Raw genomic sequence first — 22,673 nt, 5'->3', positions numbered from 1 at the left:
AAGAGCAGGACGGAGTGCACACTACACAAGAAAACAAGGTGAGGAGAAGGACATAGGGGAAGGTTTGGTCCTCAAGGGAAGTGGGGGTCAAGCAACCAGAGACAATAAAGTTAAAATTTGGAAATCCTGTATTTCAGGCCCAGTCCCCACTTGAAAAGATTCCAGGGAAGGGTTTGAGATTGTGAGTGGTCCAGACAGGCAGAGTGGCGTCCCTGTGGATATCAGGTGAGCGTTACAGAACACAAAGCCTCATACCATAATCCACCTGGACGTCATGGAAAAGTCAGAAACCGACCAGTTAGCCCAAATGCTTGGGCAGTTACATGCTGAAGTACATGCAGCCAGGCAGGTGATCAATACACTGAGGAGAGAGTTGATAGTTGCTAAAGAACGCACTGACGACTTGAGCTGGCAACTTCTCCAGTCACAAGCGGGACATGCACCGTTGCCCGGTAACGTGTCATCAATGCCAGTACCATCAGCCAACCCTGTACAGATAACCCTTCCTGGGGCAGTTACTTTGGCCCCACCTGAACGATTCACGGACGATCCCAAGAAGTATGCAACATTTATGAACCAATGCCGTCTGCATTTCCTTTGTAGGCCTGGGGCCTTTCCAAATGACCAATCACGGGTTGCTTTCGTGCTATCCTATCCAAGCGGCAGTGCTACAGCCTGCTCTGTACCCTTTGTCAGTCAGGATGATCCTTTGCTACAAGACTTCAGGGGTTTTCAGCAGGAGATGGAGAAACTCTTCGCTCGTCATACCCATGGACAGGCATTAGACAACGAACTTTTGTCTCTTCGTCAAGGAAACCAAGACCTATTAACATATATAGTAACCTTCAATATGCTCATGGTTGAAGTAGGATGGCTGGAGGAGAAGAGAACCACGTTATTTCATTGGGGTCTATGGGGGGAGTTAAAAGATGATCTTGCTCAAGTGGTGGACCCCCCCGAAAGACTGTGCAGAGTTCATAACCTTGTGGTTCAGTTAGATCATAGGTTGCAAGACCGAGGAGCAGATAGAATCAGACTGGACACTCGCCCTATGTATGTACGATCAAAGGACAATGTTTCACGAACAACAGAAAGTTCAGGGGAACCAATGCAGATAGGAGGAGTCAGGGCCCCCTTGACTAAGGCTGAAACGGACAAGAGAAGGCAGCAGCAGTTATGTTTGTACTGTGAAAAGTCAGGCCATTTCCTTAAAGAGTATCCAGTGAAACCACCAAGGAGAAGAAGATACCAACAAAGAATCGGAAAACTACCAAGCCCGGCAAGTGTAGAGGTCCATTTGTCGAGTGAAGAAAGTGAACTACAGACCTCTCATTTTGCATTGTCTGTGATCTTGATCAACCACCAACAACCATCTTGGATGCATGCTGTAAAAGCGTACATAGACAGTGGAGCAGTTGGCAACTATATGGACCAAGATCTCGCAGCAAAGATTGGGCTTCCTTTATGTCAACCACTGACGCTGTTACCACTGTTGATGGTATGGAAATAGCTTCTGGTCCAGTATCCCAATGCATCGCAGTGTTAACCCTTCTGTGCCAGGATGGACACTGGGAATCTATCACTTTCGACCTCATCAAGGCGCCCCAGTTCCGGTTGATTTTAAGAATGGCGTGGTTGGTAGCTCACAATCCTCGAATAGATTGGCGTGCAAAAGAGTTGGCTTTTTCCGAAAATTGTGCTCATACTTGTTACCATCAAGGGAAAAATTCAACTGATACTGGAACCCCTGTTCATGGAACAGCGGCAACAACTCTGGGGGTAACCGGTACCCTACCAAGTGAATACCAGGACTTTCAAGATGTATTTCAGAAATAACAAGTTAATACCTTACCACTGCACAGACCATATGATTGCCAGATCGACCTGATACCCGGCGCACAGATCCCTTGTGGCCGAATCTACGCACTGACAGAACCAGAAAACCAGCATCTAAAGTCCTACTTAGATCAATACCTGGCAAACACATTCATCCGCCCCTTGAAGTCATCCGCAGCCTCTACTCTATTTTTCATGCCGAAGAAGGAAGGGGATTTGAGGACTTGCATCGACGATCACGCATTAAACCAAATCACTGTGAAAAATCACTACCCTCTACCACTCATTCCAGAACTACTAGACCAGGTTAAAGACGCCCAGATTTACACCAAGTTAGACCTTAGAAGAGCGTACCATCTCGTTCGAGTGAAAAAGTGTGACGAATGGAAAACTGCTTTTCGTACCAAATATGGCACATATGAATATCAGGTAATGCCCTTTGGCCTTTGCAACGCTCCCGCTGCATTTCAATACTTCATGAACGATGTCTTAAGGGAATTAATCGACGTCTGTGCCCTAGTTTATATTGACGATATCCTGGTATATTCCGCCTCAAAACAGGACCACGTCAAGCATGTTCGATCTGTTCTGGCAAAACTCTGCCAACATCAGCTCTATGCCAAACTCGAAAAATGCTCATTTCATGTCTCCGAAGTGGAGTTTCTTTGTTTCATCCTCACCCCAAAAGGAATTTGAATGGATGTACACAAGGTAGATGCTATCCTTAATTGTCCATCGCCAAATTTATTCAAGGGAGTCCAGAGCATGTTGGGTTTCGCAAATTTCTACCGCCGATTCATCCCGGGGTTTTCGCAAATAGTGCATCCAATCACATAATTGCTAAGAAAATGCAACAAGAAGTTCCAATGGACAGAAGAAGCAGAAAAAGCCTTCCGGGAACTCAAGGTGGGGTTCACTTCTGCCCTGATTCTACATCATCCTCACCCAGACCTCCCGTACGTGGTGGAGACGGACACCTCAAGTATGGCAATGGGAGCTGTTCTCTCACAAAAGGACCCAGAAACTGGTCAATTACATCCTGTCGCCTTCTGGTCGCGCAAATTCACACCACCCAAGCTCAATTACGCTATCACATCGATGAACTCCTAGCCATCAAGTCAGCCTTTAAGGCCTGGCAAGATTATCTCCTAGGTGCCAGACACACAATCACCATAATACCTGACCATCAAAATCAACAGTGCCTAAAAACAGCAAAGGCTCAATCTTCACAGCAACTCCATTGGGCCCTTTTCTTCGCTGAATATGATTAACTGATCACGTTTCGACCAGGAGTTAAAAACGGAAAGGCTGATGCTCTTTCCCGTATGGGTATTAAGGAACAGGTATGCAAGACCCCCGATCCAATAGCCATTATTCCAAGTAACAAACTCCTGGGAATTACAGCAACCATGACTCAGAGCGAGTTACATGAAGAAATCCGAAGCTTGATGAGTCCCGAGCAATTACAAGAGTGGAGTACACAAGGAGAACATCACACATTAAAAAAACAACTACCTATTTCAGGAACCGTTTATTCCTACCGAATATAGAATTACAACAACAAGTCATGTCTTGTTATCACGACTCCTCAATCGAGGGCCATCCTGGAATTGCAAAGACTCTAACCAAGGTAAAACGAAGTTACTGGTGGGCCACGTGTCGTAAGGACATTATCCAATTCATCCTATCCTGCGGTGTATGTGCACAAAATAAATCATCAAAGCAAAAACCACCTGGACTCCTTCAACCTTTGGAAATTCCACCAGCGCCCTGGCATAAGCTATCCCTTGACTTTATTACTGATTTACCACCCAGTCAAGGATTTACCACCATTCTAGAGGTTGTGGATCTATTTTCAAAAATGGCACACTTCATTCCGCTTAAGGGTCTTCCAAACGCATCCACTTTGGCAAAAGTGTTTAATCGAATGCATCGTATGGCTCCATGGGTATCCTTCGGTACTGGTCTCGGATCGAGGTACTCAATTTGTGTCCAACTTCTGGAGGAAGTGTTGTTCTATGGCCCAAATCGACATCCGATTATCCACCAGTCACCATCCCCAAACGGAGAGAACTATCCAAACGCTCGAGCAGTACCTACGCTGTATGCTACATCAAGTAGAAGGAAGTTGGACGGACCTGTTATGGATAGCTGAATATGCCTATAATAATTCTCTACACACCAGTACTGGGAAGATTCCCCGATATACCATATATGGCAGCCATCCACGCACTTCTGAATTAGGTGCCCCTACTACCTTGGAAATGGCAGCAATTAAAATCCTGCACGCGACCATTTCTCAAACCTTTAAAAGGGCAGTCGAACATCTACTCCAGGCTAAGAACCGTCAAAAGAAGTTTGCTGAACAGCGTCGAGCAAAGGCCCCCAATTACCAGGTTGGAGATGAAGTCTGGTTGGCGTCGAAACATTTGCCCATAAAAGGAACCCGTACTTTCCGCCCATGATACCTAGGTCCTTTTGCCATCACCTCTGTGATAAATCCAGTAGCAGTTAAACTAGCTGGAATCAGGTAAGAGGCGCACACAGCGATGGAGTAGCTGGAATCAGGTAAGAGTTACGTATAGCGATGGAGCGGCTGGAAGCAGGTAAGAAGCGCCCTCAGCGGTGGAGATTCTGGAATCTGGTAAGATGTCTTCAGAGATGAAGCAGCTGGAATCAAGTGGATGCGCAGGTAAGAACAGCGGTAAGCGTTACGCTGAAAAAGCAGAACAACACGAAGCAGAGGCATGTGGATGGGTTGGGCTTATATAGGCTGTCCCTTGCCCCTCCCTTTAGCCCCACCTAGTGGCTCCACCTTGCCCCACCGAGGGACTATGGCCACACCCGGCCCTGCTGCACGTGCCTTAGGAGGACTGGCCCTTAGTTCTGTGGCCATGGCAGCACTCCCCGCAAGGCCCCTCTCATGGGCATTCCTCTCCCTGGTCCAGGTTTGGTGCGGTTGTTAAGATGAAACCGCCTGATTAGTCGAGGTGCATGGATAAATTCCACTGGTTCCCAAGTGCGATCTTGAGGTCCATAACCCTTCCAATCGATTAAGTAGTACAATTTTGATCGTACCATTTTAGAATCTAGAATGTCCTTAACCTCGTACTCAGGTTCTCCTCCGATAATTTCAGGCTCCGGTGGTGGTGGTTTTTTGATCCTTGTCTCAGGCTTCACCGGCTTCAAGAAATGTGGAAATACTGGATGAATTTGCATATTGTCGGGTAGATCTAGTTTACTGCGGCCGGGTTGATGATGGCCTTGATGGGATAAGGTCCTAGATATCTGGGACGGAGGACTCAAAGTCCTTTGAGTGGTATATTTCGGGCAGCCAACCATACTCTATCCCCAATTTGGTAATATGGAGCTTCCCTTCTATGCCTGTCAGCGAACTTCTTTTGCTGTTCCTTGGCTTTAGTTAAATTCTTGGTTGCTTCCTTGAGGGTTTGAGTAATATTCTTATGTAGTGAGGTGATTGCCGGCATTTGGTAAAAAGTAAAAAGAGTCTCACTCTTAGCAGGAGAAAAAAACAAACCCCAAAAATCCAGCAAAGCTGCTAGGGGACTCACTAGGTTTGGGAAATCAGCCTTATAAGAGAATTCTCCCTAACACTCGCCCCTCCCAGACTAAGGGACAGGAGGATTGAATCCACTTCTGGATGAATCTCATACCTCTAGTCGGTTATAAACATCCTAGAGAGACCATCAGCATTTTGGTGGTGACACCCTGACCTGTGCTCAATGGTGAAATCAAACCTCTGATGGCAGATTGACCATATCAGTAGTTTTGGGTTTTCCCGTTCATTTGCATTAACCATCTCAAGGGTTGGTGGTCAGTCTGAATAACAAAAGTAGAACCATACAAGTATGGCCTAAACGTCTTCAGAGCCCAAACAATGGCAAAACACTCTCTTTCAATAGTTGCCCACCTTGTCTCAGGATCCTTCAGTTTTCTACTGATAAAGCAAATGGGGTGTTCCCTACCTTTCCCATCCAGTTGACTAAGGATTGCACCTATACCTGCATTAGAAGCATCTGTCTGTACAATGAAAGTTTGGTGGTAGTCAGGAGCTCTTAGCACTGGAGCTTGACAAAGGGTTTCTTCAGGTTTTCAAAGGCCTGATTGCACTCCTCATTCCATTTGACCTTTTTAGGGAACCTAGGAGAGGAGATCACATTCAGTGGAGAAGCTATGGTCCCATAGTTCTCTATGAAATTCCTGTAGTACCCAGTGAGGCCTGAGAAAGCTCTCACCTGGGTCTGAGTAGTAGGTGTTGTCCAATTTTGCACAGCTTCAATTTTACTGGGCAAAGGCCTTATTTCACCACCTCCTACCTCATGTCCAAGGTAGACCACTTTACTCTGTCCAATCTGGCATTTACTTGCCTTTATGGTCAGATTGGCCTTCACAAGAGCCTGCAAAACATGTCCTATGTGGTCAACATGCTCTTCCCTTGGATTGGCTGAACACTGCAATGTCATCCAAGTATGCCATGCAGAAGTACTCCATCCCAGCCAGAACCTGATTTACCATCCTTTGGAATGTAGCAGGTGCATTTTTCAGTCCAAAAGGCATAACCTTAAATTGGTATAAGCCAACTGGGGTAGAAAATGCAGTTTTCTCCTTGGCATGGTATGTCAGGGCTATTTGCCAAAAGCCTGACTTCAGATCAAATGTGCTGAGGTACTTGGCTGAACCAAGTCTATCCATCAACTCATCTGTCCTTGGCAAAGGTTGGGCATCAGTCTTGGTGATTGCATTAAGAGCTATATAGTCCACACAGAATCTCAATTCTTTGGATCCTGCGTTTGGTACTAACACCACTGGGCTAGACCATGGACTAGTAGAGGGCTCTATTACCCCGAGGTCAAGCATCTTGCTGACCTCTCCTTTGATGTGAGTTCTTGCATTCTCTGACATTCTGTATCCTCTGCTTTTTACTAACAGACAGTCACCAGTGAGTATATCATGCTGGCCCCAAGGGGTCAAGCCTGGCGAAAGTGAGAACAGGGAGGCAAACTGATTTAACATAGATTTGCACTCCTCTTGTTGCTCAGGTGTCAGATCTGAAGAGAGATTAACTCCTTCAATATCTTCATCCAAAGCTAAGCCTCTGTGGAGATCAGGGAGAGGTTCACTCTCTTCTTCCTCTTCTGCTGAAGCTAGAAGCAAGGCTCCTACTTCAGGTCTGGAGACATACGCTTTTAGTCTGTTGGTGTGGAAGACTATGGGAGCCTCCTTGGGATTGCCCAAGTCCACCAGATAGTTCACCCCTCCAAGTTTTCCCACAACCTTGAAGGGCCCCATCCAGTTGTCTTGCAAGGCCCTCTGCCTTGTTGGAATCATAACAAGAACTAGCTGGTCTTGAGTGAACTCAACCATGTTAGCCTTTTGATCATGCCAATGCTTGACCAAAGCTTGACCAGCCTTCAAGTTATTACTAGCTTGGGCCATCATCTGTGACATTCTCCTCCGGAGTCCTATCACGTAGTCAGTCACTCTGACTGGCTTAGGGGTAGGAGCACTCTCCAACCCCTCCTTAATCAGGGCCAATGGATCTCTGACTGGATGTCCATAAAGAAGTTCAAAGGGACTATAACCTACTCCCTCCTGAGGGACTTCTCTATAAGCAAAGAGAAGGCATGGCAGTAGAATATACCACTTTCTTTTAAGGGGTTCCACTAAAGCACCTATCATGCTCTTCATTGTTCTATTAGACCTTTCAACCAATCCATTTGTCTGTGGGTGGTAGGCGGTAGAGAACTTGTAGGTAACTCCACAGTTTTTCCACATGGCTTTCATGTAATGGGACATAAAATTTGACCCCCTGTCAGAGATTACCTCATTAGGAAACCCAACCCTGGTAAAAATACCAAGGAGGGCCTTAGCCACAGCCTGAGCTGTAACAGTCCTCATAGGAATTGCCTCAGGGTACCTAGTAGCATGGCCTACTACAACAAGGATAAACCTGTTGCCTGAGGAGGTTGGGGGATCAAGGGGACCAACAATGTCAATCCCTACCCTCTCAAATGGGACTCCCACTACTGGGAGGGGCACTAAAGGTGCCACATTCTTGGAACCACTCTTACCAGAAGTTTGGCAAGTGTGACAGCTCTTGCAGAACTTATCTACCTCAGCCCCCATCTTTGGCCAATAAAAGTAGAGTGAGAGCCTTTCCTTGGTCTTCTTGAAACTCAAGTGACCAGCCAAAGGAATCTCATGGGCTAGCTGCAAGAACTGGAGTCTATTTTCATGAGGGACTACAAGTCATTTGTAGTCTCCAGGCGCAGACTCAGTCGGTTCACTGTAGAAGAGGCCATCTTCCCAGTGCAACCTATACTTCCCAGGCTCTTGCCATCAGCCTGAGAAGCTGCCTGGTGGCAGAGACCTTCCAGAGTTGGACATTCTCTTTGTCTCTTACAAAAAGCTGACCTGCTGGGTCCAGTAAAGACTGCAGCTCAGGATGGTCAGCAGGGTCCAGATCTCCAATAAGTTCTTGGCCTCCTACTAGCTCTTCTTCAGAGTCTAGTTCATCCACACAGGGTTGTACCTCCCTTTCAGCCTCAGCTAGAGGTGGAGTTACTGGTGTAACTTTGGACAACCTAGGGGAAGTCCTTGTTGGAAGCACTGGAGTGCTTGCTGCTGGTTTCCTTATAGAAGTCTTTGGTTTCCCCTTTGCTTCTGGTTGTTCAGCTATAGCAGTAAGTAGCTCCAGTGGAGTAGGACTGATTTCTTCTTCCATCATCTCCTTAGGAGAACCTCTCAAGGTTTTCTCCCTTGCAGTTCTAGTTAGTTCCTTTAACCTTTTACTAGGAGGTCTGGGGGTATGTGACACAACTCCAAGAGTTTTCAGGTCATTCCCCAACAGAACCCTTCCTGGTACCTCAAATTGTACACTGACAGGTATCTTCACAGTCATATCATTGCACTGGTTGAGAACTGGTAACTGGGGACACATCTGCACAGGCCCTCCAGCTAACTTGGTGAGGCGATTGGGTGCCCTAGCAACCTCCTCTGCCTTCAAAAAAGATTCATCCACCACAGTTATGCTGGCTCCGGTGTCCTTAATGGCAGGAGTCTCCTGACCATTCACCTGGACACTGTCCTTATAATACTCTTTAGTATTATCTGGGATAGAATTATAGACATCTAAATTCTGTTGTTCCCACAACCCCAGGGACACTAAAGAAACACTGGATGAGACTCCAATGGGATCATCAGCCAGCAATAGAAAGTTTCCACTTGCCATTGGTACTTCTTCCTCTGGAGCGAAGGCTAGGGAGACAGTGTGGACCCCTGAAGGTTTATCCTTACATCTGGGATCCCCTTTCACATGGTTAGTAGCCTTACAAACATAGCATGTTCCAAATGCTTTCTGGAATGGTGGCTTGTTCTGACCTCCTTCTTGTCTGGGACCAGAAGGTATACTAGCCTGATTTGGTTTCCCATGTGGCTTACCCTTATGGTACTGTTTGGGGCCCTCTTTGGAATTGGGATTATTTGAATTCTCTTTGGAGTCCTTTTTAGGCTGTTTTCCCTCATCCTTTTTCTGAGTTACCCCAGAATACTTGTGAGTGGCCCTGTTGGCAACGCACAAGTCAGCAGCCTTAGCTAGTTTCTTGGAATCTATTTCCTTTGAATCAGCCAAGTGCTGTCTGAGCTCAGGAGAGCAGGCATCATAAATTGACTCCAACATAACAAGATTTCTCATTCCCTCATAAGTGTTCACTCTGTGACCCTTAATCCATCCCTCTAAGTTTTTCAAACTTTCACTCACCCAGGTAGCCCAAGGGGTACCATCATGCTTTTTGAGGGTCCTAAACCTCTTAAGGTACTGGGAAGGGGTCTTCCCAACTCTAGCTATTAAAGCTAGTGTCACACATTCATAGTCCATCCTATCCACCTCCCCAACTCCATTACCACATCAGATGCAACAGGGGGGAGCCTAGAGAACAACCAAGGAAGCAACTGATTCCCTGTGATGTCCTGGAGCCCATGATTATATTCAAACATAGCCAACCAATCCAACACATCCAACATAGGTTCATACATACCCACAATCTCTTTAGGCATCCGGGTTCTTTTCGGACTGTAACTCCTAGAGGATCCGGGGAGAGAAGTATTTTCAACAGACAAATTCTTCATCTCTAGCTCATGTTAGTTCTTGGTGCTTTTGTTCAGATTGAGCACTAATTCTTTTGAACTCTAATTCAAGTCTCATTTTTTCCAGTTCGATGAATGCAGGACTTAGTGTGGGACTTGACAAAGGTCCAGTAGACACAGGCTGAGGTGCTAGAGCAGGCAGAGGGCCAGTGGGAACAGTTACATTAGTTTTCTCTCCCTCTTCCAACTCCACAACAATACTATCATTACTTTGATTCATATCATGCTCATGACTGTGGTTTCCATTTGCTGGGGAGGTAGGCTCCTCTGAACCACCACCCAGACTTTGATTCTCTAACAATCTTTCTATAAGTTCAAGTTTCCTGCCTTTTACAGGAAGATCCTTATGTCTACAAAGAACTCTTAAACAATCAGCAGTTTTTGCAGAAAGGGCTGTAACTTTCCATTGTTGACTTATTAAAAAAAATATCTTTTACAGTGCTAAGCTTTGTGGTTAGTTGCACTAAAGTATTTAGAAACACTCTAAAATGTATACTCAATACAAATCCCACCGCTGTACACCAGTGTTAGGCAGAATCCTGTGCAGTTCCCTTAGGGAACACTGCAAAAAGATTAAGACCATGGGAGTAAGCAGTAAACCCAATTGGTAGCAGTCTGCACCACCCAGATGTACCTGGTAGCTGTGGCTGAGCAGTCAGACTTCTCTCAAGAAGGGTAGGGCAGTATATAGAGTATACACAATAGGGCTAACAACACAGTAGAGCAAACAAACACTGACCAGAGCTTTGTATAAAAAGTATATAATTATTTATTTAAAACACGCTTTAGGCAATATACTGGCACTCTAAATCAAAAAAACACAGTCAGGTAAAGTATACACACATCCCTTAATAACTATTAAACAAGTTAGAATTAAAACACCACGATTTTGTTAAACAGATGTGTGCGCATAACCTGATGGCACTCCAATAGTTCAGTTAAAGGGAGAGAAAAAGACAGAGCATAGAAATCAAACAGGTCCCAACACTTTTAGGAGTTCTCAGCAAGGGAATAAAGGCAGTATAGACTGTAGAGCCAAAGTTCATAGGCCAGGCCCCCTTTAAAGGGAGCAAAGCGAAATGTGCCCAGGATCACATGGTTTAAAATGCACTAAAAGTATTTGCAGAATGTTCAAAAGAGGTTGGGGTGATTCAAGAAAGTAAAGTTAGGAGGTCTAGGGCCAACCCAGTTGGCAAGCCAAGGATTTAAGGGTCACCTTGGGCAAACCGAAGAAAGGGAGGCCTGGCAGGACACAGTACCTTAAACAGAGAGGAAGCTCCAGCGGTGGCAGTTGTTCCTGGCAGTGGTTGCAGTTCATTGTTTCGACCAGGGGAAGAGAGGATCTTGTCGAGGAGGAAACGTGGAGTCGTTGCACTGCACAGAGATGAAACCAGCCGCGGAGTTCATCGATAAAAGGTGCGTTCATTTTATTCGCGGTCAAAGTGGTGAAGCTTGGCAATCCGGCCGCCGGGGTGCTTGGCACGGGCGATTCGACCAAGAAACGTCTTTGGAAGGCGAAAAGGGCAAGCTGGTTGGTCCCACCAGCTCAGAGGAAGAAGACTCGTCCAGCCACAGCTACCAGGTAAATCTGGGTGATGCAGACTGCTACCAATTGGGTTTACTGCTTACTCCTGTGGTCTTTTAGGAGTTCTCAGCAAGGGAATATAGGCAGTATAGACTGTAGAGCCAAAGTTCATAGGCCAGGCCCACTTTAAAGGGAGCAAAGCGAAATGTGCCCAGGATCACATGGATTAAAATGCACTAAAAGTATTTGCAGAATGTTCAAAAGAGGTTGGGGTGATTCAAGAAGGTAAAGTTAGGAGGTCTAGGGCCAACCCAGTTGGCAAGCCAAGGATTTAAGGGTCACCTTGGGCAAACCGAAGAAAGGGAGGCCTGGCAGGACACAGTACCTTAAACAGAGAGGAAGCTCCAGTGGTGGCAGTTGTTCCTGGCAGTGGTTGCAGTTCATTGTTTCGATCAGGGGAAGAGAGGATCTCGTCGAGGAGGAAACGTGGAGTCGTTGCACTGCACAGGGATGAAACCAGCCGCGGAGTTCGTCGATAAAAGGTGCGTTCCTTTTATTCGCGGTCAAAGTGGTGAAGCTTGGCAATCCGGCCGCCGGGGTGCTTGGCACGGGCGATTCGACCAAGAAATGTCTTTGGAAGGCGAAAAGGGCAAGCTGGTTGATCCCACCAGCTCAGAGGAAGAAGACTCGTCCAGCCACAGCTACCAGGTAAATCTGGGTGGTGCAGACTGCTACCAATTGGGTTTACTGCTTACTCCTGTGTTCTTAATCTTTTTGCAGTGTTCCCTAAGGGAACTGCACAGGATTCTGCCTAACAGTAATGAACCCGAAATTCCTAGGATGGGTTTCCCCTTGAGTTGTAGTTTCCTCACGTCCCTATGGTAGCAGCTCTTTGCACATTCCTGGGGGAAGGTCAGCTTTCTTGTGTGCCAGTCAATCCTTGGGTTATGGGTTTCAAGCCACGGCATTCCTACACTCATTTCGAACTGGGGAGCCCCACTAAGATCAAACAAAATGCTTTCCTGATGACCATCCTGACATGTCAGCATTGCCTTATTGGTGTGTTGAGTTACTGGCCCTGAAGACAGCTGAGAGCCATCCATGGTAGTAACGTTTTCCGAGTGTGGTTTTTGCTGAAGTGGGAGGCCTATCTGTGCGGCCAAATCCTGATCGATGTAGTTTCCCACTGCACCACTATCGATGTAGGCTTCTAGAGCATGTACCCTTGATGGTTGTTGGTGATGGGTTATTAACACTGGAATGACCAGGTGTGAGGTCGGTACAACTTTCTTGATTCCGCTCGACAAGTGGACCCCTACACTTGCCGGGCGTCCGAGTTTTCCGACTTCTGTTCTTTTTCCTTGTTGCCATTGTCCGTGGCACCTACCATCCTCTTTTTTTTTTAAATTAGTTTTATATCAACCAAACAACAACCAAACTTGCAGTACATATTACAATATGTCGAATTTTATACAACACAATCATTGTTGACTGCTTTTCCCATTCCTTCCCCCACCCCCCAAGCCTACATCTCTTCGCAATCTACTTCTGCTGTTTGCAAAGGGGTTTCCTTACTCGTGTTCTCCTCCGGGTCTTAGTCACTTGACCAATCTTGCGTGGACCCAAATAGCGTAGCTATTAGGTGTCTCCAGCTAGTCAGGGTTTCTGCTTCTTCATCCCCCCCATGTTTTTAGTATCCTGCCATACTACAGTTTCGGCTTGTGCCCATTTCTGGAGGTCTTTCCACCATACATCAATCCCAGGTCTGTGACACGCCTTCCACCCCATGGCAATCCTACGCTTTGCCAGTATATACGCCAAATCCTTTAGTTCGCTTACATGTTTAAGTTTAGGTGATCTGGGGAAAGCCCTAAGCAGGCACGCCCACGCTGTCCCAACAGTTATCTTAATCCTCTTTTCCTCCAATCTGTGGGCTATTTCTCCCCAAAATGTGTCGATTTTCGGGCACGCCCAGAACATATGTGCCATCCCCGCGTTGTCTTCGCCACATTTGGGGCATATTTGCCTTTCTGCATTACTGAATTTTGCTATCCTTTGGGGTGTCATATAATCCCTGTGGGTTATGTACAACTGTATTTGCTGTAACCTTGCATTCCTTGACACTTTCTTGTGGTACCCTTGGGCCCACTCCCACATTCCATCACTCATCGGGGCACCCACCTCCTCCTCCCAGTCCTGTCGTAGTTGTACCATCTCCTTTCCCACTTTCAACATTACCAGCTCATATAGCCTGAATATCTCGTGCCCTCCCTTTGCTATATCATATATTATTTTTATGGTGGTATCCAATTCTTCTTCCAATACTATTTCTGACCATGTTTCTTTAATCCGCTGGACCACCCTGTGATATGTAATATATTGTCCTGTATGTAACCCTGTTTCCTCCACCAGCGTCCCAAATTCCTTTATCTTTCCCTCTTGCCAAAATCTCCTATTGTCGCTATCCCCACCGGTTCCCAGTGTTTCTGGATTATCTTCATTAACTGCACATCTTTCCCTGCCAGTACAACCAGTGGCACCTGCGGGAAACACGGGGTCGCATTTTCCATTATCTGACAGGCCTTGGTCCATATTTTCCACCCCAGTGTCATCATCTTCAGGCGCTCTTTCATGTCTGGTTTGGACAGCCATATGATTTCCTTCAAGAAGTATGGGGCACAATTCTGTCTAAACAACCTAGATTCTGAGGTTGGGTCTTCTGATAGCCATTTTGCCACATATTGTAGCTGGCTCACTAGATAATACAGTTCGAAGTTTGGCAAGTTTATGCCCCCCTTATCATACGCATTTTGTAATTTCCAAAGGGCGACCCTGCTCCTCGTCCCATGCCAGAGGAACCCCCTACACATGCCGTGCACCTTGTCAAAGAATCGTCTTGATATCAGATATGGTATATTCCCAAAATAATGCAGTAATCTGGGGAGCACCACCATTTTCAACATTGCCCCTCTCCCCATCATCGCCAGAGGGAGCTCTACCCAAAACTTCATGCTATTTTCGATGCCCTTGACCGCCTTCTCGCTATTATGCTGGTGCTCTGCCTCAACCGTATGGTAGATGTCTATCCCAAGGTATCTAAATGTATTAACCTTCCAGGGTATTTGTAGAACTGGCAATTTCTCTTGTGGAATACCGACGTATCTACCCATAGGGAATATGCATGATTTTCTGGGGTTCACTGATATGCCCGACAGCACCCCAAATCGTTCCATTACTTCCAGAACATATTGGAGGTTTTCTTCTGGGTGTTGTAAATACAACAGCATATCGTCAGTGTACAAGGAAATCAAGTGCGGTTCTCCATTTATGTTTATCTCTATCGTGTCATACTGTTGCCTTAGATATATCGCCTGGGGCTCTAATGCTAAGATATACAGCATGGGGGACCACGGCATCCTTGTCTATTACCCCTGCTAAGTTGCCACCTTTCCGATATTATCGCTCCCGTTTTAACCCTGGCCAACGGTACGCTGTACAGCAATTTGACCCATTTAAGATACCCAGGTCCTATCCCATAACTGGACAGGGCTGCTATCAGCCATGGGCATTTAACTGAGTCAAATGCTTTTATTGCGTCTAGCGATACAATTGCAGCTTCCGAAGTTTCCCCTTTTATGTGTTCTATAACTCGGTGTAGTCGCCTGAGGTTGTTAGTTATATTTCTATGTGGGACGTACCCAGTCTGGTCGGGGTGTATTAGTTTGTCTATAATCCGTTTCATCCTGTTTGCCAGTACCGCTGTGAGCATTTTACCATCTTGATGAAGCATTGACAATGGTCTAAATGATCAGCAATCTTTGCCCGGCTTATTGGGTTTAGGGAGTGGTATAATAATCGCCTCTCTTAAGGACTCCGGCAATCTTCCTATTTCGTATGCCTCATTTAACATAGCCAAAAGCGGGGGGAGCACCTCCTTTCTGTACAGTTTATAAAATTCACTAGGGAGACCGTCGGCCCCTCGGGGTCTTGCAATTGGGTAGCTGCACCACCACCTCCTCTAGTTCTTCCAGGGTTATCGGGGCGTCTAGGTCCTCTTGCTCCTCCGCACTAATTTGTGGCATACCTATGTCTTCCAGTGGTTCCCTTATGTCCCTTTGGTCGCTTACCCCTTCATCCCCATACAGCTGTTGATAGTAATTTAGGAATTCTGTATTCACGCCATCTTGGGTATCCACTACCTGCCCATCCTCCTTCTCTATTGCCCTGATTGTTGGTCTTGGGGGTCTCACTTTTATATAACCATGCTAACACCCTTCCTGGTTTATCTCCTCCCACATGTTGTCTTTCTACATGTCTCTTGTAATTTAAGTTGCACAGTCTCTCTCAGTGTTCCGCACATTCTTGTTGCAACCTGCTTATGGTTTCAGTGTCCTCTTTAGTATTGCCTTCACTTCTCATCATTTTCTCCAGCTCCCTTTCCGCTTCCTGCAGTGCTGTTAGTATCCCTCCTTGCAGTCCTTTAGTCTTAGCTATGGCTATCCCCCTCACCACCACTTTAAAGGCTTCCCAAAGCGTACCTGCCGACTCAACACTACTTGTTGGTCTCAAAGTAACTGACTATTTTTTCTCTCAAATCCTCCCTGAACATTACATCTTTTAACGCCTCTGCTCTGAGGCCCCACGTCAGTATCCTTGCTCTTGGGGGCCTATATTGCCATATGAGGGCCAGTGGCGAGTGGTCTGACAAGACCCTTGCCTTGTATTCTATCTGTACTATTTCTGCCATTAGCTCTTGCGTGACAAACATGTAATCTAGCCTAGTATGCAAATTTTGTGGGGCCGAGAAATGTGAGTACTGTCTGTCCTGCAGGTGGCGCATCGTCCAAGCGTCCTCAAACCCGAAGTCCTTTAACAATGACTGCAGTACCCTAGCAGCCGGGGCAGGTCTGTCTATTTTGTTATCCGATCTGTCTACTCTCAGGTTTAGCATACAGTTAAAATCTCCCCCCCTGATCACCGCCTCTCCCAAGTACATGCACAGTTTGATATACAGGGTCCTAAAATATGCCACTGTGTCCTGATTTGGGGCGTGTATTTATAATGCATATTTCTTTATTTTCCACCAACTCTCTTACTGTGACCATCCTCCTGTCTGCTTCCACTGTGGATTGTAATAACTGGAACTGCACCTACCATCCTCTTGGGGGGTTTAATAGGGCAATCTCGCAAGAAATGTCGAGCCTTTCTGCAATATAAACAAAGTTGTTGTTGCCTTCTTTTTTCCCTCTCAGCCTTAGAAAAGGGAGCTTGTAATCCCCCTATTTGCATAGGTTCAGTGGTTTCACAAGCCCTGGTTTGATTATCCCAAGGCCTTATGTAAACTGATCTCCCTTCCACCCTCGTGCTGTCCATTTTTCAGTCTTGTAATCGGTGGTCTAATTGCACAGTTAGGTTGATATAATCCGCACAACATTCAGGCAGATTGACAACTTGAGCTAGTATGTCTTTTAACTCACCACGTAGCCCCCGGTAAAAAAGTGTGGCCCATTTCTCTTCCGGCAAATTAGTCTGTGCTATGAGGCGGTTGAAGGTGGCAATATAAGTCAATAGTCATGGTTTCCTTGTCTAAGAGATAGTAATTCGTTGTCTAACGCTTGTCCTTGGGTGTGTCTGGCAAACAATTTTTCCAATTCCCGTTGGAATTCCGCAAAGTTCCGAAGTATCGGATCGTCCTGGGTGACTAATGGTATGGACCAATCAACAGCACAGCCTCCCAAATAGGAAATTACAAAGGCCACCCTTGCGCTGTCATTAGGGAAGGCTCCTGGTTGGCATAAAAAGTGGTGGCGGCACTGGTTCATGAACACAGCATATTTGTTCGGGTCACCAAAGAAGCGTTCTGGTGGGGCCAATGGGACTGCCCCTGGAAGTACCACCTGCACTGGTGGTGATGGCTGTGGCAAAGGAGTTGGTGTAATTCCGGGTAGTGGAACTTGTCCTGCGTGTGCCAGGAGCATTTGCTTTGCCAAATCTTCCATTTGTTCTCGGGCTACAATAAGGTCTCTCCTCAAGGAATTAGTCTCTTGTCTTGAGGCATGCACTTCAGCCTGTAGCTCCCCCAGTAATTGGGCTAGCTGGTCGGTTTCAGAGGTTTCCATAATGCCCAGGCAGAGATTTGGAGAGGCTTTGCGTTCTGTTATGCTCATCTGGTCTCTGCAGGGGTGTTGGGGCACGTTTGGGGCTCTCCCTCGACTTGGCTCCTCTGGATCGCCTCCCTCTCCCGGTTGTTGCAGAGCCTGCTGTTCTGGATGCTGGTATTGCCCCTGAGAGAAGATGAGAGCTAATGAGAATGGTGTGGGGGTGTCGTGACTTCCCTTGACTCTCTCGTGCCAAAATGAAGTGTGCAAGCGTTTTCCCATGCAAGCTCACCTGGTGTGTTGTAATGTTGAGCTATCCGTCCTGCTTATCGTAGCAGGGGTGCGTAGAGTGGACCGAGTTGCTTCACTGGTCCATGGCAGTGTTGATCCAGACCGGCTGCGACCAATCCACTTAGAAGGTAAGTCTTTTGGTTGTGATTAATGTTTGTTTATTATAATGTCTTTGTCTTGTTCAATAATAATTCTTGCAATGTCTAATCTCATCCCAATAGGTATGAAGAAGCAGATCGGAGTTGTGGAGTGAATCCGGGGAGTTCCTTGAGCCTGATGGAACTGGTAAGTTGGCCTTTATAATGGAACTCTAGGCACTGGTATGGCAGCCAAGCGTTCGTTATTGTTATGAATTCTAACCTGTTGTTCTCTCTTTTCTCTTGCAGGAGAAGGCCAACGGTGAAGAACGAAGTCCGGATGCTCGATGCAGCTTTCGCGGTTGCAGGGTGAAGACTGTCACGACCCTTGCCCCAAACCCCCTCTGGCAAACCCATTGGCCAGATGGAGTCAGGACTCAGGCCTCTAGAGCCTGGCATCCTCTTCAAAAGCCCTCATGGGGCCAGTCCTGGCGCCTATGGCGCCAGGCTCATACACCATGAACAACAATGTGCTTGGGAACTACTTTATTATATTGTCAGCCAACATGGAGGCATCCACATAGCTTGGTTCCTAAGAACTAAGCTATGCGATATAGTGTTTTGGATGTGGCAGGCCTGGAACTACTTTCCCTTGTACTACTTTACCTGGGCTATATAAACCACACCCTGACTGCAGAACATGCTTCGTGTTACTTTGCAGCTTGCAACGTGACGCTCACCGTGTCCAGCTATTCCCTCGAACCTCAGAGAAGCAGAACCTGCAAGAAGACAAAAGGAACATCATTAGCAGCAGCATCTTACCTGCACTCTTCATCTTTAAACACTCGCGGCTACTGAGAACAGCTTCCTCGAATCTGCACGCCTCCCGGACAGAACGACCTGAAAGAGGAAGATAGAGGCAACATTAAAGAAAGCTGTAGAGACATTTACAAACTACGAACTGCTCAAAAGGCTTACCTGGCTGGTCGCCTCTCGGCTGGCACCACTCCGGACATTCCACTTGCGCTGAAGAACACTGCGACCTACAAGGAAGGAAAACACAGGTTAGCAAAGGCAAGACTTCGCAGCGCTGCGCGTAGCGCTTACTTACCGCATCATAGCGCTCTTAATGCGCCATCATTTACCAAGCCAGTTCGCCGCGCTGAAGCTCTGCATACCTTTGGGAGAAAAAAGAGACATTTTAAACAAAGAAAGGCACGCAGGATAGCAACAAAACTAAAGAACAGCAATAAGACCTACCTGAACAATATCAAACGGGCCGGTGTCAGTGAAGTAACTGGACCGCACTCGCCAATGAAAGACAACGCGCCCCTGTGAAGAAGGCAGGGCGGAGCTCGCCTAATTCTACCACAAGGTGAGGAGAGGGCGCTAGAGGGACTGAAAGCATACAGGGGTGGAGGGAGGATACTTACCCCAGTCGGTCAGTCTTGAACACAGTCCTCCTGTATTTTCAGGCAGAACCTTCCCCACAGACCACATCAGGGCAAAGCTGAGAAGCATACCAGTGAGTAACCCAGCTGGGTGGCGTCCCTGTGGATACCAGGTGAGCGTAACAAAGACGTTGCGAAGAAAAGGAACGAAGAGGAGCTCCGGGTAGCTGGACGCCCGGATCAGGTGAGAAGAAGGCTCTGACTCCGGTAGTGATGGGATGCAGGTAAGAGGCACGCACAGTGATGGAACGGCTGAGAGCAGTTAGGAGCGCCTTCGGCGATAGAGTAGCTGGATTCAGGTAAGAGGCGCTCACAGTGATGGAGTAGCTGGATTCAGGTAAGAGGCGCGCACAACAATGGAGTAGCTGGATTCAGGTAAGAGGCGCTCACAGTGATGGAGTAGCTGGATTCAGGTAAGAGGTGCACACAGCGATGGAGTAGCTGGAATCAGGTAAGAGGCGCACACAGCGATGGAATAGCTGGAACCAGGTAAGAGGCGGGTACAGTGATGGAGCAGCTGGAAGCAGGTAAGAAGCGCCCTCATTGGTGGAGATGCTGGAATCTGGTTAAGATGTCTTCAGAGATGAAGCAGCTGGAATCAAGTGGATGCGCAGGTAAGAACAGCGGTAAGCGATACGCTGCAAAAGCAGAACAACGCGAAGCAGAGGTATGTGGATGGGTTGGGCTTATATAGGCTGGCCCTAGCCCCTCCCTTTAGCCCGCCTAGTGGCTCCACCTTGCCCCACCGAGGGACTCCAGCACGTGCCTTCCAATGTTGTTCTATGGCCACGCCCGGCCCTGCTGCATGTGTCTTAGGCACAGAGTGTGCTAGGCACACTTTTACATGAGCCTGGTTCCAGAGGTTCCAGGACTGGCTCCATTTGGACCCTAGGGATGAGGGAGGACTGGCCCTTAGTTCTGTGGCCATGACACCGCCCCTCCGCAAAGGCAGCAAGTCCTCATGGCTAAGATGAGGGATGCCGCCTCTTGGACTATGTGCTGCTCGATTGCGGCACTCCACGGTTCAATCCTTGGCTTTCCGCATGCAGCGGGACTCACCTGTGGCCTCCTCCGCACCAATAAAACATGAAAGGCACTTGAGTAGTGCCCTGTCCCTCCTCTTAGGTGCCTAAGCTTCGCAACTTCACAGCCGCAGGCTTCTTCCGGGGTATGCGGCATCTCGTCCCTCCCCAGCGGGCAGCGCCTCCAAACAACATGCCATCTCACTGTGCCTGTTCTGTGCTGTGCGGGTCCGACGCGTAACATGGCTTGATTTCTCAGCTGGCACTGCAGTACACAGTCTCACGTTGGGGCCAGGTGTGCGCCCACCCTTGACACAGCTTTTCCGTATTTTTCATGTTGATCACACCAGACTACAGGTCCATAGTTTACATGGGATCTCGCTGTATTCACGGAGCACACACAATGGCTACCATATTGGCCATCACACAGCAGCGTCCCTCCCGAGGAGGAGAAGTTGAGAGGTAGATGGGAGGAGGAGAGGTCAGCCCACTCAGAGAGGAAGAGGGTGACCTGGCCATGCGGCCTGCAGATAGTGGCCATAGTGAGAGAGAGGCTGGGAGAGATGAGAGGGCCTACAGGCACGGCATTCAAAGAAGGTGTAGTCCTGCATAGGATTGATAGAACCAAGGATCCACTCCGGGAAGATCAAGGCTACACCACCACCGAGACGCTTGGTTGTAGGTTACGAGAGGATCTTGTAGCCGTCGGGAAGGAGAGTGACAAAGCTTGTGACAGAGCTGGCTGTGAACCAAGTCTCGTTGAGACCGGGTACATCCAAATCAAGTTCATCCAGGAGATGGCAGATGTCAGAGGAATGTTTGACAGCTGAGCGAGAGTTGAGAGTAGCAATATGGAGCAGGTTTCCCCATTTGAAGGACTTCTGTGGAGGGGTACAGGTCAGAGGTACGCCCTGCAGAAGTGTTGGAGGTGTCTGAGGATGGGGAGAGGAGGAAGAAGAGGAAGGAAAGTTAGCCAGGGAGGAGGAAGAGAGGGCTAGAGGGGTGGAGAGGAACGAGGCAACAGGGTGGCCAAAGAAGCAGCAGAGGGTGCCGGTGCCATAGATGTGGCAGAGGAGCCAGATAGGGGAAAGAAGGGCTAGAAGGAGAGCAAAGGAAGTAGATTCGGTCTGGGAAGCATCTATCAAAAAGGAGGAGGTTGGCCTGAGGGCCCTGGATCCAGACGGTGCCATTTAAGTCGATATTAATGATGGTCTTGAAGGAATGGAAGGGGGCCAAGAAGGCCTCCCATCGGGTACCACCATTAACGGGAGAAGAGGAAAAAGGTGAGTGCACACCGACCATATGGGGGGGTCCATAGACCTGGAGAGGAAACGACAAAGAGGATGCCGGTAAGTGTCTGTCTGGAGGAAGCACTGGTGTAGGTATCATCGATAGGGAGGCCTGGGTTGGAGACCAGGATGTCCTTTTTGAGCTTTTTCCAGCCAGACCTAGTGAGAGGGATAGGATAGTCAATAGAAAAGCAGTTAGAGAAGATAGGTGAGAAAGAGAGCACCATAGAGGGTGCAAAGAGGAAGAGTGGACCTGTTAAAGGGGGGTGGCCCAAGTAGAGGGGGTAGCGCTGGAGCGCAGGTAGGCGGTGAACAACAGGGGACACACAAGAGGAGCGGGGCAAACAATGGACAAGAAGCAACAGACCAGAGAAATCAGATGCAATAAATAGTCAACAGCAAAGTACAGCGCACAGTAGGGAACCTATAAGAAAAAGGATGCAGATGCAAGGAACCAACAACAAAGCAAAGAGCCCAGCAGAGAACCTAAAAGGGAAGAAAGAATAAGGGCCAACAACAAAGCACAGAGCACAGCAGGGGACCTAGGCTGGAAGAAGGACGGAGCCAACAGCAAAGTATGGAGCACAGCAGGGGACCTAGATTGGAAGAAGCAGGCAATGAAGTGTGACACCAAGAACTGTGGGGAACAGAAAAACATCAGAGCCAAGGAGAACAGTTCAAAATCAGAGCAAAGAAGGACACACAAGCTCAATCACAAAAAGGAATCTAGAAGTACAGAATGTACACAACAGGAATGCAGGCAATGACAATATAAACCAATAACCGTGGAGCAACAAAAACATCAAGAACAGTACACAATAGATCAAGGGAGCGAGGGTGCTAAAATGAGAGCGGAGGGAAGAGACTTGTGGGATGCAGGGACCTAAAATGCACTGGAATGCAGCGACTAAGAAAGGG

Source organism: Ambystoma mexicanum, chromosome 1p, assembly GCF_040938575.1.
Source record: "Ambystoma mexicanum isolate Mex_15411 chromosome 1p, UKY_AmexF1_1, whole genome shotgun sequence".
Lineage (NCBI taxonomy): Eukaryota > Metazoa > Chordata > Amphibia > Caudata > Ambystomatidae > Ambystoma > Ambystoma mexicanum.
Note: the sequence above shows the minus strand (reverse complement) of the source record.